The sequence below is a fragment of the Bos javanicus genome, chromosome 13, assembly GCF_032452875.1.
Source record: "Bos javanicus breed banteng chromosome 13, ARS-OSU_banteng_1.0, whole genome shotgun sequence".
Lineage (NCBI taxonomy): Eukaryota > Metazoa > Chordata > Mammalia > Artiodactyla > Bovidae > Bos > Bos javanicus.
This window is the reverse complement of record NC_083880.1, coordinates 42596392-42620991: the sequence shown is the minus strand read 5'-3', so window position 1 is coordinate 42620991 and position 24600 is coordinate 42596392. Positions and strand designations below refer to the sequence as shown.

Here is a 24600-nt window from a genome sequence, read left to right as displayed (position 1 = left end):
AGTGCTGTGGCTTCTGTCCAGAGGTCACCTAAAGGCCTGGCTTGGCTTCTGACACCCATTCCCTAAGGTTGCCAGTTAAAATACAGGGCACCCCATAAACTTGAATTTTAGAGAAACTAAAGTAATATTTTAGTATAAGTACAGTATAATATAACATAAGTAGGCTTCCCAGGGGGCTCAGTGGGTAAAGAACCTGCCTGCCAATGCAGGAGACACAGGAGACACAGGTTCAATCCCTGGGTCTGGAAGATCCCCTGGAGGAGGAAATGGCAACCCATTCCAGTATTCTTGCCTGGGAAATCCCATGGACAGAGGAGCCTAGTGGGATACAGTCCATGGGTTTGCAAGAATTGGACATGACTGAGCACACACACATATATTCTAAGTATTGCATGAGGTATAATTACACAATAAAATCATTCACTGTCTAAAAGTCAAATTCTGTGTATTTTTAGGTGCTAACCCTGGCAGCCCTTCATTCACTTGGCCTGGTCGCCTGGTGACCTGGGCAGAAGGACAGACTTGCCAGCTCTTTACACGCGATTCTTCTGGGTGGAATATGGGGCTCTCAACTCAGGGCCCTGGTGGGTTGTTGAGGTCCATTAATGGACCGGAACTTGGTTGTCCGGAGTCGACAATAAGAAAGTAAAGGAGAGAAAGAGGCTGATATTCCTTGGTTTACACAGAAAGCCAATAAAGCCCCCGCACGGGGCTTGCTTTGTTCATGGAGGCCTCAGGCACCCTCTCGATGGGGTGAAGGTGCAGAGCGCCTTCTCGAGAGGGTCTTAGAAGCCCAGGCAGGAAAGTGAACTCAGAGAGCCTCTGCACTCCAGGGGATCAGCCTGAAAGAGAGAGAGAGAGAGAGAGAAAGAGAGAGAGAGAGAGAGAGAGAGAGAGAGAGAGAGAGAGAAAGACACGGGGACCAGAACTCTGATGGAGCAAAAGTGTTTTAATCAACATGGTGTGGGCATATATACTGTCTTACAAAGTACTTATTCTAAGCAAAGATAAAGATTAAAATTCCAGACTTACAAAACATAGGCAATCCATATTAAAGAGAGAGATTTGTAAACAATCACTTTTACCGTATGGTTCACAAGAAGGAAGAGGTTACTTATCACCATATAGAAACACTAATGAAGAAAATGGCTGGATTCCTCAGTCTCGGGAGAGGCTTGCCTCTCCTCTTAATTCCTGAATATTCAGGAATTAATAAGGAGCAGAGAATTCCTGACAGATCCAAAACAGCACACAGGAAGCCTCCTGTTAAATGCTTCCTGACAGTGGGTCAGCCTGGTCAGCCTACCACACCAGCCGCGCAGGGGTCTGGTTTGGAGCAGCGCCTGCTATGACTGGATGGAATCCTGCTGTTGCTTTCGCCCTTACGCTTTGCGGGTCGAAAGCTGGAAGAAAGTGGAACGTGTCCCTAGCTGGGCCCCACTTCTGGTCGTCTGCCGCCAGCATCCCCCTGCCAACCTGAAACCTTCCATGTCCCCCACCCTGGCCTGCATGCCTGTCCCTACCACATGCGAGTGAGCGAGTTCCCTGGTTGTCACACACTCTGAATAAGGGAGGTGGTTTTGCTTGCTCTTGTCTGGGTGGTCCTTGTTTATTTTCTCACCAGGAGTTGTGGGTGGGGATTGGACTGGGGACATGGCCTGTGCAGACAAGTTAAAGCATAGGTTCTTGCTGGGCAGATGTACCAGACACTCCGCTCAGGCAGACACAACGCCCATCCCACCACTGGGTTTGCCTTCCTCCCTGTGTCCCTCCTCCTCATATTTCAGGATGATCACAGATTGGAATGGTTGAAGGTGGCCTCTCTGCCTCAGTGCCCCCACTTTGTGTCTGATGACCCATTTATTACCATTAATAATGGTAATATTAATGGGGCCTCCCCCATGGCTCAGTGGTAAAGAATCTGCCTGCAATGCAGAAGCTGCTGGAGACGTCAGTTCGATTCTTGGGTCAGGAAGATCCCCTGGAGGAGGGCATGGCAACCCACTCCAGGATTCTTGCCTGGAGTATCCCATGGACAGAGGAGACTTGTGGGCCACAGTCCATGGGTTTCTAAAGAGTCGGACATGACTGAAGTGATTAACACACACACACACGTGCAGGCACCAAGTATACCTTTACTTGTGCGTCTGTAACTCTCGGGCCTCATTTGCTTGACTCCACAGTGTTACGGATAACACACTTCACTGACTTTCCTTCTGCCGTTAGTTTCCACAGCCCTTGTGTAAAATTCCACATAGCAATTTCCTGACCCCAAGTTGTGTTGTGAGCTAGGGTTGGTTTCGCAACCTCCCTTAACTTTGTTGGACTGGCCCAGCCCAGGGCTGGCTGGATTTAATGTGTCATGTGGGTGGTGGGTGCAGCTGTCACAGAACCACAAATCCAGGGTCAAAGGGATGGTCATGAAACTCAGTTCTCACTTGATTTCTTCTGCACCATTTTAGTAGAAAAATGTTCAAACTTTTTCAGAAAAACAGAATGAATTGTTCTGTGGATACTCACGTGCCATCCCCTAGATACCACAGTTAACTTCTTCTATACTGGCTTTGATAGAGAAAGAGAAAAGGCACAAACTGGATGATTAAATAGTTAATCCCACTAGGGAATTGTAAGTAGAAAGCCTATGGGAGACCCCTGTAAGTTAATGATTATTTAAGAAAGCAGGTTGCGTCTCAACAAAACCATACAACGGAAGCACAAGGCATGCCCCCAAACAATAAAACAATGGTGGCTTGCGTCCCACATCCTGCCCAGTGAGCTCAGTAAGTTAATGATCCCTAGGACATGCTCTCTGCTCGCATGAAAACAATACTTTGTGGACCTAGCTGGACCATGTAGGGACAAAAAAATCTCCCCTGCCCAACCTGAAGGAGGAGCTGATGATGGAAGCATGAAGTCTACTCAAGAAAGACAAAGAAGGTCTTCTCCCCTTCCCTCCTTTTCCTTTGATTATAAAACTGTAGCCTGGTAAGCTCTTGGGGTGTGGTACCTCCTTGCCCATCTGCTTGCAAGGCTCACAAGTGTCCTATTTTAATAAATCACTTTGTCTCACTGAATTTTCCTCTGTGCTAAGACATAGAGGACTATGGTAATGGAGCTCTTTGGAGCCTCTGAAATGACACCTAACAGTTTCAGCTCCATTCATCCATCCATTCATTCATCTATCCATCCATCCATCCATCCATCCATCATCCATCCATCTAGCCATCCATCCATTTATCCATCCATCATCCATCCATCATCCCTCAGTTCCTCTTGCTATTTTTGCACATTATTCACAAAGTAGCTGCACTTCAGTTGATGTTGAATTCTGGGGACCCCCATCCTGCCCCGTGACTTCAGGGCCTTGGTTTAAATTCTCCCAGAGTCAGTAAAGCCTCCCAAACCTGCTGCAGCCCAGTTCTACCACTCCAGCTGTCACCAGGCCCCTTTTCGCACCAGGGGCCCAGTGACATGCTCCTTTTCTCCCAGGGTGATCTTTAAAAGAAGGCACTGAAGGGAAGCAAGAGGCAGAACCTGTGGGGGAATTAGAGTCCGGAGCTGGGCCTGTCCTGTCCCTGAACCAGGGCTCTGGCAGGCCCAGAATATGCGGGTCTAACAAGCTGGCAGGTGAGGCTCCACTTTGAGAACATCTGGTTCAAGCTGGCATGGCTCCTTGGAAGTCCAGTGATCCCTAAAATAACTGCTTAGCCAGAGTCTGGGGTGTCCTTTTGGAATAGAGATGGAAACATGCTTCTGACCCAAGGGTGCTACAGTCTTTCCCCCAAGGGAGGCCAGGCCGGCCCCTCCCCGGCCCGAATGCCCCTGGATGCTGGCTCTGGGACAGCACCTTCAGTGCGGTGACTTGATCCTGTTCTGGGTGTGTTTCCTCTGCAGGCTGTGTGTCTCTACAGGTCTGCCTCGGGCCACACCTGCAGCCCCTCTGTGGCTCTCTTAGTGTCCATGGCTCCACTGACCCACAGGGGAGGGGGTCCAGCCATGCCCCAGAGACAGAGGTGTCATCTTTAGACCTGCATGCACCATGGCACTAATAACCTTTCTTTGCTTGATTTATTTCCTCATCACCCAAAGTAAAACTGTAAGAAAGCAAGTGTGTGTCTTTGAGAATGCCTTTGCCTCCTTCTGCGGACTGCACAATGCTGTCTTTCACACTCTGCTATTGCAAATTAAGTCATTAACAAAAGAGTAAACTCGTGTTAATTGTTGATGGCTTATTAGTACCTATGTGGATGGCCAGGCTGGGGACGTGTGTGAATTTCATTAATTTCTCCAGGCTTTTGGAGTTTGGCTTGAACTCAAAGGCCCTCCGTGAGTGAATTCTTGTAAAGCTTTAATTAACTCTTGCCAGTGTCAATATATTTTATTACCTTCCACAGCCCACAGGCTCCCTCATGACTAATTTACTCGGGTGTTCCCAGCCGCTCTCATGAAGGCCGATGCTCCGGGCCGACGGGAGTGGATTGTGTTGCTTTATGGGTTACAGCTCAAGGGCAGTGCATGTCCATCAGAGATGATAACTGGGGTTGGATTGATATATACACACTATTATATAGACCACTTTATATAGGTCTATAAAATAGACCACTAATAAGGACCTGCTGTAGAGCACAGGCAACTTGACTCAATACTCCGTAATGGCCTTTATGGGAAAAGAATCCAAAAGAGTGGATATATGTATATGTATAACTGATTCACCTTGCTGTACAACAGAAATTAATACAACATTGTAAATCAACTGTGGTCCAATAAAAAAATAAGGGAACCAAGGGACTGAGGTTGGAGATATGAGTTTGGCCATGACCTTGAAGGCCGGGTGGGGTCTGGGAAGGCCCCAAGTCTGGGTCCTGACCTTTGCTTGGAAGCTATGGAGTGGAGAGTCGGTCACCCCACCTCCCACTCCCTTTCCCTCCATTTGAAGGCCCAGGTGGGAACCTTGCCCCTAGAGGGTCAGGTGCAGGGGCATCTTCACAGACACAGGTATAGGTGGAAACGCTGACTTCCATTGGCTTGGTGGTCTGGGGTCTGGGGTCTGAGGCTGCTGCTGGCCTCTCGAGGTGGGAGCCAGGGGGACAGACATTGTCAGCGCATGGCCTCTGCAGCAGCTACCTGCCCATTCCACCTGCGCCCACGGCCCCTGCCTCTGCCCACAGGACCAGAAGGGCCGAAGGGCGACAAGCCGAATTGCATCATGACTCTTAGGGTGGAAGAGGGGGCGGTCTGCCCAAGGGGGGCACCCCAGGCTGTCAGGCCTACTTCCCCGGGCCGCTTCTTCCCCTTGACTCCAAGTCCAAATTTATCCAAATGTTGATCTTTGAGGCTTGCTACTTCTATCTGATTGAGGGCACATTTACGTGCAGTGGATGTAAGATCGTAAGTGGATGATTCCATGAGCTTCTGCAGATCCATGCACTCGGTACAGAGCCATGGGTTCCCACGAGTCCTGGCATCAGTCTGCTGGCTCCTGGGCCCTGTACTCTGATCCTGTCCCCAGAGACTGGCCTGGCCACCTACAGCTCTGCGCGGGGGACTTGCACAGCTGAACAGTTTTCCCAGCCCCCTTCTTTTGTGTCATGTGATGTCCCTGGGGTGATCCCTGTGGTTCCTGTGTCAATGTCCTTTCCTCTTACTAAGGAGTGGGGTTCTGTCCGTTTGTCCATTACTTGCTGATGTGTGTTACATTTTGTCCAGGTTTGGCCGTTATGAAAAATGCTGCTATAAATGTCCGTTTCTCCTGGGGGTGGGGGGATTGGTGAGTCGTTGGGTAGGTGTATTTTCAGTTTCTCCAGAAACTGCCAGGCTGCTTTCCGGAGCAGCTCGAATGATCTTCACCCCCAGCAGCAGTGCCGTCGGCACTTGGCACTGTCGCCCCTGTTGAGAAATATTTTTCACCAGTTGAGGCTGCCTCACTGCGGACAGGTCCACAGGCCTATTCCAGACGTGACCATTTTGTTATCTTTGTCGGAAGGATTTCCACCATTAGTGCTTTTCTTATTTCGCATTTCTTTTCTCCCAGGTGTGACTTCTGTGTAATTTTGTCACTCTGCTCTTCAGTTGACTTTTTCTCTCTCCAGCTAAATTTATTCTGCTCTTTAACCCATGGAGTTTTAAATTTCAATGATTATATTTTTCATTTTCAGAAATTCCATTTTGTACTTTACTAGAACTCTGTGGTCAATTTTGAGAGTCTCTCGTTCCTTTGGTTTTTATCCATTTCAGTGTGTTGAGCACCTTTATATTTTTGAATTTGATAATTCCCTTCTCTTTCGAGATCCTCTCTCCTCGCTTTTTGGTGTGGTCATTGATTCTAGATTGAAATGGTTGGTTTCCTCATTCATGATTACTCCCAAGTCTCTGTCGAGCATCAGGGATGCTCACCGTGCCCTGGGGTAGGCAGACCTCTGTCCTTGTCCTCTGGCGGGTTCTGTGTTGGACAGACCACCCCTCTGCCTGCCAGGTGCCTCTACCTCTGCAGACCTGGGGCCTCGTCCCCCTCATCCCCTCTGATAATACACAGGCTTGCATTCTGCCGTCAAAGCTCAATGACTCTATGACCTCAGTTAGCTTTAAAAAGCTTTTCTAAGCCTCAGTTTCCTCATCTGTTATGTGGTCACAAGTCAGCACCTGGAGGACAGTTAAATTATTTCTTCCCTTTTCCTTTCTCTCTTCTTTCACATCCACTTTTTTCTCACTTAGAGTGACTATTAAGCCAAGACTATTAGAAACCCTGAACTGTGTATTAAATTAGGCTGAAGCACTACTTACAATATAATAATGATTCTTTGAAAATATTTCAACTTTTTCTTAAATATTTTTATTTTTTTATTTACTTGGTTGCACGGGGTCTTAGATGTGGTACGCAGGATCCTCATTGCAGCATGTGGAATCTTTTAATTGTGGCACGCAAACTCACGTGGGACTTAGTTCCCTGACCAGGAATTGAACCTGGGCCCCCTGCATTGGGAGCACACAGTCTTAGCCACAGGATCACCAGGGAAGTCCTAAAAATGTTTCACCTTTTTATCTCTTCTGCTGTTGCCTTATTGACTCTCTGATTTGTCAAGAGGGCAGAACAACCAAACAAAAGGCTTCAATATAAAAAGTCTCTTGGTAGCTGGTGTAATAAATCTTCCACTGAAATTCAGGTAATTCTCGCCTTTGAGTCGTGATGGGGTGGGGGTGGTGTGTGGTGGGGCGGGGCAGAGGAACAGCCCCTAGGCTGCTGCCGTGGGAAAGTGTTCTCAGAGTTGGTGTTTAAGCTCTATTGGAGTGTCCTCTGAAGTTTCTCAAAAGATAAAATACGCTGACTGCTCATCTATCTCAAGTCCTGTGCATGAGATAAAAGCCTTTGCTTCCACTGCCAGATGCTCTGAAGGGGGATAAGATGTTAACTTGCCATCAGTGAAGTCCCCTCCCATTTTGGTTGTGATGGTTCTAGGATCTGGGATTCCCCTCCTTGCATAGTCAGAGCTGCTTGGCAGTCACAGCTATGGATGTCCAGGAGGTTTGTTCGTCATTTTCTCTGGGTGGCAGGCCCCTCATTTTCTTCTCTGTCACGGCCTTGTTTTCCTACAAGAGATGACACACGACGACTCCTCTCTGGTCCTGGGCTCACTTACCCGTCTGGATAAGGCCCCTTTATCCTCCAGCAGCTGGGGCCTCTGCTTTAGAAGTGGCACCTTAGGAGGCAATGTTGCTGTGTCCGGAGGCATCTCTGCTTCAAGAATCTTACTAGAAACACCCACCCACCTCCAGACACGCTTGCACACAGGAGAGCCTTGGAAGGGGAGTCCTGCTGCTATAAATGGCACCCGAGAAGATGCCTGGGGGAGGTTTCACTGGTGTAGGCAGGAGGGAGCAATGCAATATGAAAAGGGATGGTGGTGGGACCCATCTGTCCATCTGTCCATCCACTCATGCACTAAGTGTGGCTTAATTAGATCCTTTTCTTCTCTTCAGCGGGCACGTGAAGGCTTGAAGCCTGGTGCTGGAGTTACAAACACAGGACACGTCTTGTCCTCACGTTGCTCAGTCTTGTGGGCCAGAGTGACCCATAAACAGATTCACTGCCCAGTGTGAATGTCACTGGGTAGGTGCATCAGGGTGGAGAGGAGGACAGAGCTTCGGGAGTGGGGCTGGGTGACCAGGGATGCGCCAGAGTTCACCTTCACGCCGGGTGTTGGACTAGGGGCTGGAGGGCCTGAGGTGCCATCCCCAGGACAGTCTGGCTCAGATGAAAGTGTGGCCTGCAGCCTGGATGAGATGGCAGGTGCCAATCACGAGGGCCCCAGGGGCCTGGCTAAAGGACTTGCACTTTATTCTACAGGAGCTGGGATCTTGTGAAGGGATGTGATAACAATCAGAACTGCATTTTGAAAAATCGTTCTGGATGATCTTTGGTGGAGGAGGCAAAGGAGCCAGTTGGGAAGCCACTGTCCAGGCAGGAGGTGCTGGTGCTGAGCCTGGGGTGGGGTGCGGTGGAGGTCAGCTGCCAGGGGCTCCCTGGGAAGAGGCTTTGGCAGGAGGTGAGGGAGAGACATGGACAGAAGTGAGATGAGGCTCAGGGACTGAAGCTGGGGTGCCTGGAGACCCAGGAAATGGGCTGCAGGCAGTATGGGTGTGGGTGTGCTGGGTGGGTAACTGGGATCAGTGCATATAGTTCAGGTTTGAGGGTCTGTGTGCATTGAGGTGAGGAGGCCTCACAGACAGTTGTGAACATATCTGAGCAGTGACAGACTCAGGGGTGATGGGCAGGACAGACATGGGAAGATGGGTGCTCCAGACACAGGGGTGATGGCCACAGAAATTCTTCAGATGCGAAGGACTTAGCTTATTAATTAATATCTCTCTAGCACGTCACAGTGTTGGTTCCTATGAAGTTTGTGGTGAACTCAAAACCTAGGACTTTCCCATTGGAAGTGCCGACAGTTCAAGTCTCTGCCATCTCATTTCTGAGTGACTGATCTCTTGAGTTCAAATGCATGACCTTCCATCTGGTTATTTCTGGTCTGACACTGGCTTCTGGGGCCTGGCTGTCGTGCTGCTGGCCCCTGAGTCCTATGGCTCTTGCTGCCGTCGTGGTGGGTCTCTGCTACTGCCCACCAGGGGGCTGTTGACGGAGCAGGGCCCTGGGTGCTCTGTGCCTCCGAGTTCTGCATGTGGGGCACAAAGCGGCCCCTGCACGAGGGGCAGTGCTCACTGTCATGGCACCCCCACATGAGCGTGTCAGCAGAGGTCAGGTCAAGTGCCGTCAGTCATCCTGGAGCACCCGCCTGACTGTGGTTTCGGCCTCGCTTCCTGTCCCTGCAATTTTAAACTGGAAGGTGGCTTTGACGGCCCACGGTGTTCAGGGGTAAACAGGAGATGGAAAACCATCCCCCTCCTTCTCTGCCAGGGGCTGCCTCAACCCAACTCACAAGACAATTTCTTTGTTATTTGTGGAAAGAGGGTGAAGAATTTAGAGGAATTGTATTAAGTGGTTTAAATCCTTTATTTCATCTTTCTTAAATAGCAGATTTTCAACGACTGGCAGGCAAATGGAAGGGAAGTGTGTGCGTGTGGGTGGCGTGTGGGTGTCCAGTGTGAAGCTGTGAGGTCTGTTCCCAGGAGCACACACGTTCCAGGGTAAGACCCCCCACCCCCAGTAAGACTCGCTGGGGTCCGGGGGTCTGTCCTCGTGAGTCCTGCCCTGGTTGTGGAGGGCAGGATGTGACTGGCTCAGACCTTCTGTGCGTTGGGCTGGAGCCTGCGACAAGGGGCTCCTACCGCCTCTTCACTCAACGCTAAATTGTTTTACATTAGTCAAGGGTGAGGAGAAGTGTTGTCGGCAAGGAAGATCTCCTATGGTTGGTTAGCAGGTTAGGAAGCTACGTGTCAGGAATAAACAATTTATTCTTCAGTCTGTGTGTCACGTGGACCATGAGACATGCCGACAAGGCCAAAATCGATGAGCTGTGAGGAGCAGCTGCCCCCGAGTGGGTCCTCAGCCCGCCCTTCCTGCACGTCCCCCGCCCTGTGTCTACCCCATCGCCTTTGTCCGGAGGCCACCCCCATCGTCTTGCTCCGTCCACTCGGACCCAGGCAGTGGTGCAGCGTCACCCTTGGTGTGGGGGCTATGCCCTTCCTCCTGCAGGTGAGGGTGGTTATCATGGCCGCTTCCCCAAAGCAGCCGTCGATGCTGCCCATGGAGCTGTGGTCCTGTCTGGCCCCCTCTCAGAGGGTTGCTCAGCCTCAGGCTATCTTCTTAAAGGGACCTGGGCCCCTGATGGACACTCTGGCCCCATGCAGGGAGGGTGGGGCTTCAGGAGGGCTCTGGAGAGAGGCGCTGCTGGGGAGCGGGGTAGGTGAGGAAGGTTCCAGGAGGTGCTTCTGTGGTCAGAGGGGAAGCATCCAGCATGGACCAATGGGCCAGGGTCTCCTCGGTCGTGGATGACGCTCCTGCCAGCCGGTCGGTTCTCTGTGGACCCCACCCCATCACTCTTGGCATGTCCTTCCTGAGAGGCGGGCTCAAAAGAGTAAGGGCTAAATCCACGTGCTCAGGGCATTTTCACCTTTCTCAGTCTCCGTGACATCTCAGGCTTTCCCTGAGACAGGAAGCTGTCTAGGTTTCGGTGCCAGAGGGGTGCTGGGCAAGGTTACATACCCATCCACACTGTCTTTATTTCTGTAGATATGCGGTCATGCTTATCTTTGAAATTGATTTTATTGTAAAGATGAAGGGCATTTAAAAACATGTTCAGCTCTGGAGACATTAAAGACACCATTGACAAGAAGAGATGAATAAGAGAGGCTTTTGAGGAGGAAATCTGTGCTCAACTTCTCCCTAGGGCTCCCTGAGCAAGAATCAGGTTTGCCCTGGCCTGGGGAGGAGGACTGTGGTCCCCACATGGCAGGAAGCTTGGCCAGGAGTAGAGTCTGCTGGAGCTGGGTGCCAGGGACAACCCTGGGGAGCTGGGGGTGCCAGTAGAGAGAGACCAGATTGGAGTTTCCACCAGGAGACACTCCATGTGACACTCCCACCGTGAAATTAACGGATGGGCAGGGTCTCCATGAGCTGCTGGGCAGGGCTCGTCCCACACCGGTCTGTGGAGTGGGCCCTCCCTGCTCTCAGACGTTAGTGGCCATCTTCAAGGCACTGACTTGAGACGAGGGACAGTACATCAGTAGCTCATTCTGTAACCGCCCCCCCCACCCCGTAATAAGCTTGGGTGACAATGAGGACAAAGAGCCGTCTGGGTTGCAGGTTCACTAGGTTTGCATGACATCTCAGAGGAGGGCCATTTATTTCTCCTTAAGTGTTTTCGTTGACCCAGAGCATCCTATGCAGGGGGCTCAGTGTGGTCGGCGACAGCCCAGCTGCAAGCCCAGCTGGCTGGAGCCAGGCACCCATGTGGCGGCGGCTGTGGTTTCTGTCCCTGAGCTGACAGAGCGCCTTGTGAGCCCCGGTCTGCAGAACGGCAGGAACATTTGCAGTGAGAGGCAGATGGCTAGATGGCCGCAGCCCTGATCTGCTCCAGAGAGGCTGGTTCATGCCTGTGGTCCTGTGACATTATCTGTTGCCACCTTTGTACTTACCCAGTGCCCTCATCCGGATGATAAATCCCACAGTTATCCTGCAATGGTTAATACGTGTCATATATGAAGTCTTTTGGTGTTAAATGGGTGAACACCCTGATGGAAATGTGGAGTAAAGCCATGAAAGGTACTGTGTATGCAAATTAAAACAGATGGTCAGTTCATGTTGGAAAACACTGTTAATAAAGAAGAAGGCAGCATGAGGAAGTGTTTTTGCCAACAAGGGGAAAGCTTTGCAAACAAGTATAAACACAGTCGGGACTTCCCTGGTGGTCCAGTGGTTAAGACTCTGTGGTCGTAATGTAGGGGGCACGGGTTTGATCCCTGATGGGGGAACTAAGAGCCTGCATCCCACATGACATAGCTAAAAAACCCCGAAACAAACAAAACCCCCCCCCACAGCAATGCACAGTCTTGCACGGGTATGGGGAACGGGTCCCATCTCATCTTTTTGGTCACAGCAGAACTTAGAAGACTCCTTCTGGAAAGCAGCTTTGCAACTTATGGGAGAGGGTTTCTACTTCCAGGAATGTGTCTTTAGGAAATATTTCAGAACAAGTAAAATCACAGGTGATCACTGTAGTCTTATTTATAGAAACTTGGAAAGACACGACGTGCCCAGCAGAGAGGAAAACAGTTAAACGTTACTGAGCAAGCCCCATAAGCACACAGCAGAAATGATCCACTTTGACCTCCACTGCCGCCCTTGTGAGGTAGGTACCCACATTGTCCCCACCTTACAGGTAAGGACACCGGGGCACGGAGCAGTGAAGGGACTTCAGCTGATTCTGGACGTGGGCAGCGTGGCCACTAGACCCAGACCCAGACCACCTCCCCCAACACAGGGTGTGGCCTGTCCAGTGGGATGGATGGTCCTGCCGTCAGACCTGGTGTCCAATACTTAATGACTTGGAAAGGTCAGGTTGAAATCGGTGGGAGCAGTGACAAGGCAGCGTGGGGCTAAAGCCAGGGGATGTGGTGATCCTGACTTCATTTGTTCACACAGTTACTGAAGCTGCTGCCCTGGGACCTGAGACAGGTGGGCAAACACCATGCAAACCTCCCTGCCTCATCAGCAGGACACAGTCCAGGGGCCTGCGTGTCTGTGCCTGGGTCGGTCAGGGGCTCACATTTATCATTTTTTTAAATTTAAACATAATTGACACAGAGTAAAATCCACAGATCCTACAGTTTGATGGGCTTTGATAATTTCACATATCTGTGTGAGCATCACCCAGACAAGATAGAGGAGGTCTTCATCATCCCAGGAGTCTCCCTGTGATCCTTCCCACCCAGCCTGCTCCCCACCTGGGGATCCCTGGTCTGATCTTTCAGCCCAGACTGGTTTCCTGTTCCTGCTGTCAAAGGCAGTGGTGGTTTTTTTTTTTTTTCGTCAGGCTGCTGTTGTCTGAATAATGTTTTGCTGCCTTGTCCAGGCTGGAGCTGAGATCAGAACCCTCCTTCCAGTTACTGAGTCGCGCCCATGGCGATGCAGAGCCTGGGAACTTTTGTGTTTAGACACTGGTTTTCTCTTCTCTTGAATACACACGCAGGTGTGGGCTGTTAGGTTACAATAACAACAGGGGTATGCTTTACAGGAAAGTGTCAGTTTCCAGGTGGTTCTGTTGTCACAAGTTCCAAAGTCACGTGCTCTCTCTGTTGGTACCTTGCCAGTGTTTGACAATGGCTGTTTTTCTGCACTGGGGATATAGTGGAATCTTGTCCTTGGCTTTATTTTTCAATCTTGTAAAGCATTAAAACATTCTTTAATTTAAAAAGAAAATAAAACTTTACAAATCCTAAGTTATATAACAGAATTTCATAGAGAAAGAAATACTGTCTTCAGTTGGAAACTAAGAATTTAATGCCCCAAGTCACCAAGCTCTTCATGTTCAGCTTAAATGTTTTTTTTTTTTAAATCCTTCCCACTCTCTATTTTCCTTTCTCCACTTGAAAACCTAAAATGTCAAAATTTATTGACCCTGCAACCCACACCTTGTATCCCAACGTGATATGTGCTCATCTTTCTTTGTCCAGTGGTTTATTCCTTTGAAAGGAAGCATCTATAGTAATCTGGAAACACGCAAGGAGAGGCATGAGATAAGGAATGAATGACACAGCACCTCAGTGTTCATACTGATAATGGGCTCGGTTAATTAATAAGTTTAACCCTATTTCTCAAATACTATTGGGGTATAACCTAGGATTTGCAAGCATGTGCTGATTTTTCAATATGTTACTGGTATGAAGACTAACTTTGCTTCCAAATTCTTTCTAGGTACTCCCAGGTGACGCAGTGGTGAAGAACCCGCTTGCCAGTACAGGAGATGCAAGAGACATGGGTTCCATCCCTGGGTCGGGAAGATCCCCGGGAGGAGGAAATAGCAACCTACTCCAGTATTCTTGCCTGGAAAAATTCCATGGACAGAAGGAGCCTGGTGGGATGCAGTCCATGGGTTCACAAAATAGAAAGACACAAGTGAGCAGACATGCATAGCAAGTTATCTCTAATCTTAGAAAAGATTTGAAAGCTGAAGTGTGTTCTTTCCATGCAGTTTGCCGTGGCTTTAAGTTGTGCTTACTGGTCATGAGTTCGTCCAGATTCTCAGCTGTGCTTGTCATTTTTCGTACAACCTCCTGTTAACTATCTGCTCAAGTCTTTTGCTCTCTCTTTGTTAACATCCCCATTCAACTCAAGTGTCTGACTGCAATGCGGGAGACCTGGGTTCGATCCCTGGGTTGGGAAGATCCCCTGGAGAAGGAAATGGCAACCCACTCCAGTATTCTTGCCTGGAGAATCCCTTGGATGGAGGAGCCTGGTGGGCTACAGTCCACGGGGTCGCAAAGAGTCGGACACGACTGAGCGACTTCGCTTTCACTTTCTTTCCATTCAACTCTTCGTTCTGCCCCTCAGTGGGGGAGGTAGGTGAATGCAGAAATCAGTTGTGAATTGGGATTGATATCAAGTAAAATTTGGAGAAATATGTTAACTCCAGAACTGGAGAAATTCTAGTCCAATGCTCTCTCTACCTTCTCTTTAGCTGTTTCTGGTTTTTCGAGGCTCTCTGAGTCTGGAGTTACTCTATCCTCTTTGACCTGTAGTGGCTCTTACTTACTTTTACAATATACCTGTGAGACCTCTGTTGGTCCACCACATGTCTGCCCACTCAGAGGCCTGCTCCTGGAGAGGCAGTGCCTGGGCTTTCCCCACATCCCTCTAACCTCCAGATGGGACCCTCCTGGGCACGCATTCAGTCCTGGCCCCGTCCTGGTTCAGCCATGGCTGTTATGACCCGAGCCAGGCAGGCTGTGGCCTTGTGTGGTCCGACTGGGCCTGGGCTCTGTCCTCCCCTGATGCCTCAGTGCCGGACATCCTTGTCCCACATGGCCCTAGGCCTCCCACCTGGACCCACGCCTCCCACCTGGACCCCTGGGAAGGTCAGCCTTCCAGGGAGCCAAGGAGTAAATGAAGAGGGTTGTGAGGGTTCTTAGTCGTCATGTGCCCCCTGATTGAGAGTCTGTGGGCCTGAGCTGGGGAGGTGGATTTCCCTCTTGCCTCGCTCACCCCAGTCCCGCCCCCCTGCTCCTGGGACCACAGCCCCACAAGTCTTTGACTCAGAGTCTGTTTTTGGAGGCTCCAGGCTGAGGGCATCCAGAAGGTGGTCCTTCATCCTGCCTCCATGTGGGAAACCCTGCAGTGGCTGACTGTCCTTAGGATAAGTTGCCGTGTTGCAGTGGGGCTCCTCCAGGGCCAGGGCCTGCCTCCATCACTCCTGCTTCTCCCCCAGAACCCAAAAGTGAAAGTTGCTCAACCCACTCCAGTATTCCTGCCTGGAGAATCCCATGGACAGAGGAGCCTGGTGGGCTACAGTCCATGGGGTTTCAAAGAGTGGGACACAACTGAAGCAACTTGGCACACATGCATGCTGGCGGTTCTGGTGACCTAGAGGACCCTGGTGGGCAGGACAATGCAGCATCCTACCCTAAGGACCAGATAAGACTAGATGAGGCTCGCTTCCCCAGTAAAACGAGTGTTCCTACCTGGCACCCGCCCAGATCTCCACACTTACTCTTGGGATGGCCATTGACTAGCCACATCTCCCAGGCTGACCTGGAGACTCTGTTCCCCACTCTGCCTCTGTCCCACGGGACCCTCGCTGGAGGGAAGGCACTGGGATTTCCCAGGACTGCTAAAGACGATAAGACAGCTCCTGCCGCTCTTTGGACAGAAAAGCTTGTCCCCACAGTCAGTAGGGCCAAACGTAGGGAGAGAGGATTTATGCCTATATCTGTTCAGGGGTGCAGCACCCCGAATGCAGATACAGTCTCTGAAAGTCTCCAGAAGCTTCGTCAGCCCAGGCTGACCCTGCATGGTTGAGGAGAGAGGAGGCCCTGGAAGCAGACCCTGTAGATGGTTCATGGGCAGATGGTTTCTAAGGAAGTGCTCCTAGGTGGGGCTTCAGGGAGTTAGGGAGGTGGGTGGGAGGGGAAAGGCTGCTGGTATGGGCTGACTCCAGGTGGAGCTCTGTCTGGCCTGGATCCCCCCTGTCTTTGGTCACAGGAGTAGAGTAAGGAGGTCAACCTGGTCTTCTCTAGGGAAAAGCTGGTCATCTCTTATCTAATTATTGCCCACTGCCCTCACCTGCCATAGTGACAACGGCAAGTGGACAACTGTGAGGATGGCCCTAAGTTGACTGATGCTCATGCTTGATTCTTGGGGAAGATCAACCAAGAGCAGGCACAAAGACTTAGGTGGATGGCACCTTAGCGTTAGTCTCTCAGTTGTATCTGACTCTCTGTGACATCATGCACGATAGCAGGCCAGGCTCCTCTGTCCATGGGATTCTCCAGGCAAGAATACTGGAGTGGGTAGCCATGCCCTCCTCCAGGGGATCTTCCTGGCCCAGGGATCAAACCTGGGTCTCCTTCATGGCCAGCAGATTCTTTCCTGTCTGCTGCTGCTAAGTTGCTTCAGTTGTGTCCAACTCTGTGAGACCCCATAGACGGCAGCCCCCCAGGCTCCTCTGTCCCTGGGATTCTCCAGGCAAGAACACTGGAGTGGGTTGCCATTTCCTTCTCCAATGCATGAAAGTGAAAAGTGAAAGTGAAGTCGCTCAGTCGTGTCCGAATCTTCGCGACCCCATGGACTGCAGCCTACCAGGCTCCTCCGTCCATGGGATTTTCCAGGCAAGAGTACTGGAGTGGGTTGCCATTACTTACTGTCTGAGCCACCTTAATAATAACATGAAAGAGCAGGGGTCCTTCATCTCCCTCTAAGGTGCCCCAAACTGACACACTCACCTGCTCTACAACCACTGGTGGACGTTTGTGCAGAAAGTGCAAGTCTCTCAGTTGTGTCTGACTCTTTGTGACCCCATGGACTATACAGTCATGGAGTTCTCCAGGACAGAATACTGGAGTGGGTAGCCTTTCCCTTCTCCAGGGGATCTTCCCAACAGGAGCAGGACTTTACCTCATGTTGGTCACGACCCAGAACACATGGTTCTGGAAGCCCCGCGGCCAGGTGGCATCAGCAGATGGTTGGAATGGTTTCTGAGCTGGGAGGTGGCTGGCTCTGGACTCCTGTGGCTGCACCAGGTGTGATTTCAAAAGGAAAATCCAACAGGCATCTCTGTGGTCGTGGGAGCTGGGGCTTGTGGCTGTTCAAGCAGTTTCTGGAGAGGTTTTTTTTTTTATGATCTTTTGATTTTGCACATACATTCAGGCCATTGCGTTCAAACAAGGGCAGTAAGACACATTTCCAAAGAAACTGAGGCCTGTGTCTGGTGGGGAGGACAGACTGGCAGATGGAAACCTGCTGGTTGGGGTCTTGTGTGCCCAGACTTTCTGCAGCGGGACAGCAGTGCCAGGGGTCATGTCGCTCGGGCGTTTCAGACGTGTTCAGGGTGACACCGAAGGGGACGGGCTGGGGCATGTGGGGGAAGGCATTCACTGTAGCAGAGGCGTCCATTTACAACATTTACGTGGTGCCTGCCGTGGATAAGACACGTTGACTTCAGTGTGTGCAGGGCTCTGCTTGAAAACATAGTTCTGCAGCTGTAACAGTAGAAAAGCACTGAGGTCATGTCCTCCTCTCCCTTCATACCAAGGAACCAGAGGCAGAAGAGGCTCAGCTAAGCATATCACCGGCCGGCCCGAGAGACGGCGACAGACATCGGCCTCATCCATGCCAGTCTGGCTGTTACTCCGCCAATTGATTGTCTGATTAAAACTCGGCATGCTCACTTGAAATGGGACATTGACCCCCAAAAGACATACTGTTCAGAAGGGGTGTTAGGGTCAGGGCTGGCCTGGAGCCCCACCGTTTCTGACAACAGGATCTGTTCTGTCCTCTGAACTTTCCATAAATAGAAATCTGTCCTTTTTGGACTTTAGCCTTTATTTGTTTGAAATGAACTGGAAACACCTGCTGTGTCTTTTCCATCATCATCACCAGCTCGTTTGCACAACACCTTAAGGTTTGGAATGGCTCTTGCAGGGATGACCCCTGCTGGGGTTAACAGCTCCACGATGCAGGTTGTTAGGGCCTCAACAGAAAGAGGTGGAATCCAAGGTGACTTGTCTAACTTTTCTCCACCTGTCAGTGGTGGGGGCTGCTGGGGTGGAGGGGGTGGCGTGTGCCCTAGATTTATCCCCTGCTCGATCCACGGCCAGCGGAAAGCTTGCTCCTATAGGGTTGGCTATTCCTGTTGGTTCTAAATTCATCAAGTTATCTCTGGTGTGTCTGTTCCATGTGGGCAATCTTCCAGACACCAGGGGGCAGCAGAGGACAGAGCCCCCGAGCCCAAGGGTCTGGATGCACCCAAGGGTCTGGATGCCAAAGTGAGGGGCGTGGTGGGGGCGTCTGATCATCAGAATACCTGGTTGCCTGTGTGGATACCCACCCACATTTAACCACCAAATTCGAGGCCCCGGGGTGCCCTGCCGTCTTTTCTATTCCACTTACCTTGCTATGGAAGGTCCCCAGGGGCAACTCGTCTCTCAGGATGGGTATCTATAGTTTCTTATGCTTTTGGCCTCACTGCCTGTCTGTTTTACTTGAATTTTAGAAATCAGAGAGGGTAAAACAGCTCTTGCTTTCTTCACCAGCTCCCCCTTTGCAGACTGTAGGTAACGCGGCAACACTGTTTCAGGGGAAAGCCAGTCTCATCTGTCTTTGAAAGACAGTCCCCCAGCTGGACGCCCGTCAGCAGCTGAGCGCTCGTCTGTGTGCCTGGGATGCCACGGGGGCTCCTTGCTGCTGCAGGATGTGAGGCTTGTGGCTCCCGGGTCAGGGGCTTCAGAGCTGATGACACCAGCAGGAGGGGATACATCTGGCCAGGCAGAGGAAGGGTGCTTGCTTCTCATGGAGGGTGAGGTGGCTAAGCAGAGATCTGGACAGAGGCTGGGGGACCCTGAGTAGCACAGCAGCTCAGCCTACAGTCTGATGGCGAGGCCCTTCTGGTGAAATGTGTGTGGCTGAAATCCAAGATGGTAAACCAAACAGGAATTTGGTTCACTTCACGAGTCCAGATAATTGTACTTTGAAAAATGTTTCCAACATAACGTTAATTTTGACCTATATGTGAAATGTGACATAAGTGTGTTTTTAAAATGGATATTCATGCATGACACATTTTCCATTAGCACCTTATCAGATTTTCTGAGTTGCTGCTGCAATAGATAGGTTAGGTGTTTAAAATAAGCAATCAGTTACTTTTATGCTTCTGCAAGGACAGGTTATGGTGATTGAATGGAATTTGCTTTTTCTTTTTTCCCTTCATGGAGCCTCAAAACAAAGGCCAGGGGAGGGTGGTGGGTCCTGCCACCTGGACCACTCAAGGCAGGGTGGGGGATGGAAGGGTGGAAAGTGAGGGAGGGGCCTGCAGGTACTCACTCCTCATGTCTGATGGGACTGGCAGCTCTTTCCTATACCCTCTGACCTTGAGATCTCCCTGGGAAATACCTAAGACCCAGGCTAAGATTTATCTGTGGATTCCCATGGAAGTCACCGGCTTCCTGATTCAGAACATCTTCCCTTCTGCCAGCACCATCCCGGCCGAGGGGCGGAGGGGCAGGGAAATCGGGCTATCTCCCCCATCCCCCGTTTCTTGTTGGCTAAGGTCTGCTTCTGGGAATCCACCCTCTGTCCCTTCCTGCTGGGCCCCATGACAGGAAAGCCCCTAGGCAGAGTCTCTGGGCCGCACAGGGGACTCTGTGGATATGCCAGGAGCCCTGAGAGCTGGGGTCTGTGGCCAGGGCGCCCAAGGTACCATGGTTTGCATTGGACAGTTTGGGAATATGGTAACCAGTGTAAAACTTTTTGGAATTAATAGGAGAATCTATTTAGGATGGGAAGAAGTACATTGCCTGTGCTTCTAGTTAACTGGGGGACTCAGGGACTAGAGGACTGGGATAAAGCTGTGTGATCTGGATTCCCATTTAACAGAACAAGCTTTCGTAGTGCATTATTCTAGCCACCACGTTCATTTTTCAGAATCACTTAGCAGCACTAATACCCTTAATTGCTAAATAAATATGGTTGCTGAAAATCGAAAATAATACATTATAAACTCTATTTAAAGTGGTAAAAGAATTCACACTATTAGGAGCTTGGGGGAAATCAGCTATCTTTAAATGCCTCGGTAAACAAAGACTGTGCAGCACTTTGTAGGCACAAAAATTGCAAGGAACTGCTTGTTTGTTTCAGAGGAGAGACACGCAGCACTGTTTGGTATTCAGGTGTTTGCCCACAAGTGTTTAGTTGCTTTGTGGGAGGGAGAACCTGAGATCTCTCCACTGAGAGGCAGTTCTGGGTCCGGCGCATGCCTGGAGGAAAAGAACAGAGCTGGAATCCAGTGAGAATTCTTTCCGTCTTACATCACTGTGTGCACTCGTGTCCCTCTTTCCGTCCTTTCTGCACCCTGGTTTCCTTTTCAGGAACTACGTTTTCTCCAAAGGGCTGGCGTAGCAGACAGTTCAGGCCAAACCACCAGGTATTCCCACTATGATGTTTGCATCTCGTGCCAACAGTGGCTTCTGGGAGAGACTGCCCACTGCAGTGAGTTTTCATTTCTCTCCTGGTCTCTGAGGGACATGTCCCCAGTCTTGCTCCTGGATCTATGGGCTTCCTATACGTTCTGGTGAATTCTCTGGGTTGGAGCAGTTCTTATGAGCACAGTATTCTAGCTGATATACTTCCCCTCCACCAGCTGCTCTTTAACTCATGCCGTGAGTTAAAGGCCCTTCCCTCCTCCTCACATCTCGTCAACAAAGTATGCACCGTCTGTGACTTACTTTTGAGGACTCATGTTGTGCCAGAAGCTGTTGGGGGCCTGTCCTTACCCCTGCAGCTCATGCCAGCCAGACTCCATGGCTAGCATCTGCATCTCTCGGTCGCCCCGATCCCAGGCACCCCAGATGATGTAGGGCAGAGACAGCCAGCCCTGCGGCGCCCTTTCTGAAGTCCGGGTACTAAGGCACCACAGAGGCCATCCTGAAATTAATGGAGTGAAGCATGATGGAGTGGTGCTTCCCACCATTAATTTCAGGCTGACTGCTGGGCTGCATTGGCTACTGGAACGAGGGCAGAGGGATGGGAGCTGGGAGCATGGAGGGCACCCTTGATTCACCCCAGGATGAGCCAAGGCCAAGGGGACATGGGACGGAGTGGAAGTCCCTGGTGGGAAGTGGCCAGGCTAGACTGGGGCTCAGAAGCCACCCCAAGGCACCCACAGGAGTGAATGCAGTGCCAGCTCTCTGTGCATTTAGGCTGTTGAGAAAGACTCTTACGACCTAGGTTCTCATGAACAAGTGGGTTAATAATTGTCCCCAAGCCGCAGGGTTGCTATGGGGCTTCCACTGAGTGACAAGTCCTCCGGTGCACGGTGTGGGTGATGGATGTGGCCATCCTCACTGATGGTTCCCTTTCTGCTCCTTCAGTGATGATGGGGGTGTGATTTCCAGACACTCCCTGCAGAGGCAGTGCCATCGACCCTGGGACCCTGGAAGCAGTTTGGGAAAGAAGGCTCTGCCCAACTCCCTCGTAGATGAGGGTGGCAGCTCATCTACACAGAGCACAGAGGTGAGGGGCTGGCCCCAGCACAGGGCTGGGGACTGAGGTTTCAGGTGTTTCTGAACAAGGGCTTGTTCGTCCTGAACTGTGAGCCGAGAGATGCTCAGAGGCTGGGACATGACAAGCCCTCACTGGGTGGAAACTGGCGTGGACTCGCATCCTTAAAGTCTCCTCCTCTGGGCTGAAGGGTTGGCCTTTGATAATGTGCAAATTCAGCTATCTTCTTTTGTTGGTACCTAGTTTATCCATTCGTGCAAATATATATTGGGTAGTTCCTAGGGGCTAGGAAATTTTCTGGGTGCCTGGGGAGAAAGTGGTGAGATAAAGGGACAAAATTCCTTGTCCATTCAGAGTTTCATCCCAGTGAGAAAAGAGGAAGGCTGTGGACAAGACAGGCAAGAACATGACACAGGTTGTTGGGAGCTGGTGAGTTTTAGGAAGGAGAATGAGGAAGGAAATGAGACCTGATGATGGGGGGAGGGCAGATGGGGGAGGGACAAGGGTGAAGGATGCGGTCCAGGCCATGCAGCAGGGATGCAGATGCGCCCCGCCCCCATCCACTCCCCCAGCTCTGAACAGAAGTTTGGGAAACTTCTCCAGGGAACTCCAGGGAATGGACCACTTCCCCCTGTTCATGGGGTGGAGATGTCCTAGGAAGCTGAGGGATGGGTTTCAAGTCACCACTGGCATCCACCTCTCACCCAGCCAGGGTGGAGAGAAACTATAACAGCCAGGACAGAAGCTCAGCAAAAGCAACCAGAATTTTGATGTAAATGCCATTTTGGAGAACTGATTAATATGTCAAAATATTCAGCTCCCAAGGTATGTGATAAAAATAACCAATTTCATGATTTAACATTCAAATGAATGATTTAAATTCCATTTCATCAACTGCTTTTCAAACCTGTCCCCTCTTTCCAGGGGTTTTGGGGTGGCTTCTCTGCTGGACTCTGAATTGATATGGGCCGGAATTTCTGGGGAGGGGGAACCACAGGCTCTGGAGAACTGGGGTGGGGGGCTGTCTGTGGGTTATCCTGACGGGAGTGATTTGCCTTTGTACTGGCCTGGCCTTTGTGTCCAGCAGGGGGACACAGGAGGAAGCAGGGGATGGGGGGCGGGGGACAGTCATAGCCCTGTTCCTGGCGGGAAGTGACTCCCAGTACGGGGTCACTTCTTGGTGGCGCCCATCCTGGCCTTGGCTCCCTAGAAAGCAGAGCCTGAGACACACAGAGCCTGTGTTCCCCTTTTACAGGGAGGGGATTAGGGAGGGGTGGAGTGGCAGGCTGGGGAGTGTGATCCTACAGGAGTGAGGCAGTCGGGGTGAGGAGGGAAGGTGGGGAGCAAGTAAATGGACAACTGGGTGGGTGGACACCTTCAGAGAGGCCTTAGAAACTGCGGGGAGGGGTGTGTACCCCATTTCCCACTGCCCATGGGTCCAGTTACCGTTCTGTGTCTTCAGGGAGCCTTGTGAGCCTGGGAATCAATACTCCTTACTCTAGCCACCCCGCATCTCCAACCCCGAGCCTCCTTGCCTGGCAGCTGGAGAGGGGGCGGGTGTGGGTGCCAGTGCTGCCCCAGAGCTCCGGCCAAGGAGGAACAGGGGTCCTGTGGCAGCCTAGGGGGCTGGTCCAGGTCCACCTGGCCGGAAGCACACAGTCCAGGGGCGTGAGGCTGCTGATACGTGACCTTAGAAGGACTCGTTAGGGAAAGGTCAACCCATTGTAAAGTAAAAAAAAAAAATAAGATAATAAAAAAATAAATAAAAAATGAAATGAACTTCAAAAAAAAAAATAGAATAAAAACAGAGGTAATAAAAAAAAAAAAAAGAAAAGGTCAACCCTCAGGATGGAAGGAACTCCTGTGAATCAGCACCTCCCTGCGTGGCCCACAGTGGGGTTGACATGGATGCTGTGAGCCTGCACGTGGAGCCATGGGGCGGGGCCAGGGGTGGGCAAGGCCCTGTGTTCCCTTCATCTCTGGGAAGCACGGCTGAGGCTGCGTCCCAGTCAGGGAACATGCTCTGCACACAGGAGGCTCACCCCCATACCTGTGCTCATGGAAGGCTCGGGTCAGGGTCCTTATTTAATCAGCCAAGGCCACAACATTTTTCCAGGGATTTAGGGGCTGAGGGGAGAAAGGGTGGGGTGCTCTCTGTGGACCAGCCCCCTAAGGAGGCTGCAGGAACCCCCGAGTGGTGGTCCTTAGAGGGTCCAGGTTTACTGCTAAACTGATTGCAGAGGCTGCCCTGGGAGAAGTCTGGGGCTGAGCACGGCCTCCGATGCTAGACTAGAGCTGGGTGATGTCACCCTCTGGCCCGGGGCTGGCAGAGAGGGCCTCTCCCCCAACTTTGCCAGGCCCCAGCCCAGAGGCTGCTAATTTTTCACTCTATTTTCTTGCTGCCCAGGTGGCCTGGGGTCCCTTTGCAGCAGTGCTCCAGGTGGCTGGCATCTGTGTGGCTGTCAGGAGCCTGGGCTGCTGTCTCTTATGGGAGCTCTTGTTGTCTCTTAGCCAAGGAAAAGCCAGAAAAAGCATCCATGAGTCAGAAATAGAAATTGAGGCCATTAAGCAAATGTCCAATTATCTTTCGAGACGGGGCCTAAGGACTGTCTGCCTGTGGCTCGGCAGGCTTTTGGAGCAGCCAGCTGCCGGCCCAGGCAGGGACTATCTGGGGAGGGCGGTCTAGACAGAGCCCTTCTCACTGTCCTGGCAGGTGTACATTTTAGGGCGCTAATGTGGACACAGGCGCTTGCTTCCACATGCAGCCAGACACGTTTTATCAGCACCTCTCTTCCTGCGACAGCAACATTCCGGTCTTTGTAGACCCCAGCCTGCACATTACGAGGTGATTACCTTGCAAAGCCAGGTGGAATCTGCAGGAAGGCCCATGACCCGCCCGTATCTGGCTCTGATGGTGCTTCTGTCCTTTAGATGTGGCC

General features: G+C 51.2%; 1 long non-coding RNA gene across 1 annotated transcript in view; it reads left to right on the top strand.

The window, feature by feature from the left end:
• Window positions 1-23993, top strand: part of LOC133259221 (uncharacterized) — a 30096-nt gene extending 6103 nt beyond the window's left edge. Inside the window, exons 2-3 of the long non-coding RNA XR_009740316.1 lie at window positions 12185-12302; window positions 13868-23993. This is a non-coding gene — a long non-coding RNA (uncharacterized LOC133259221). The remainder of the gene's footprint in view (window positions 1-12184; window positions 12303-13867) is intronic.
• Window positions 23994-24600: the final 607 nt, after the last annotated feature.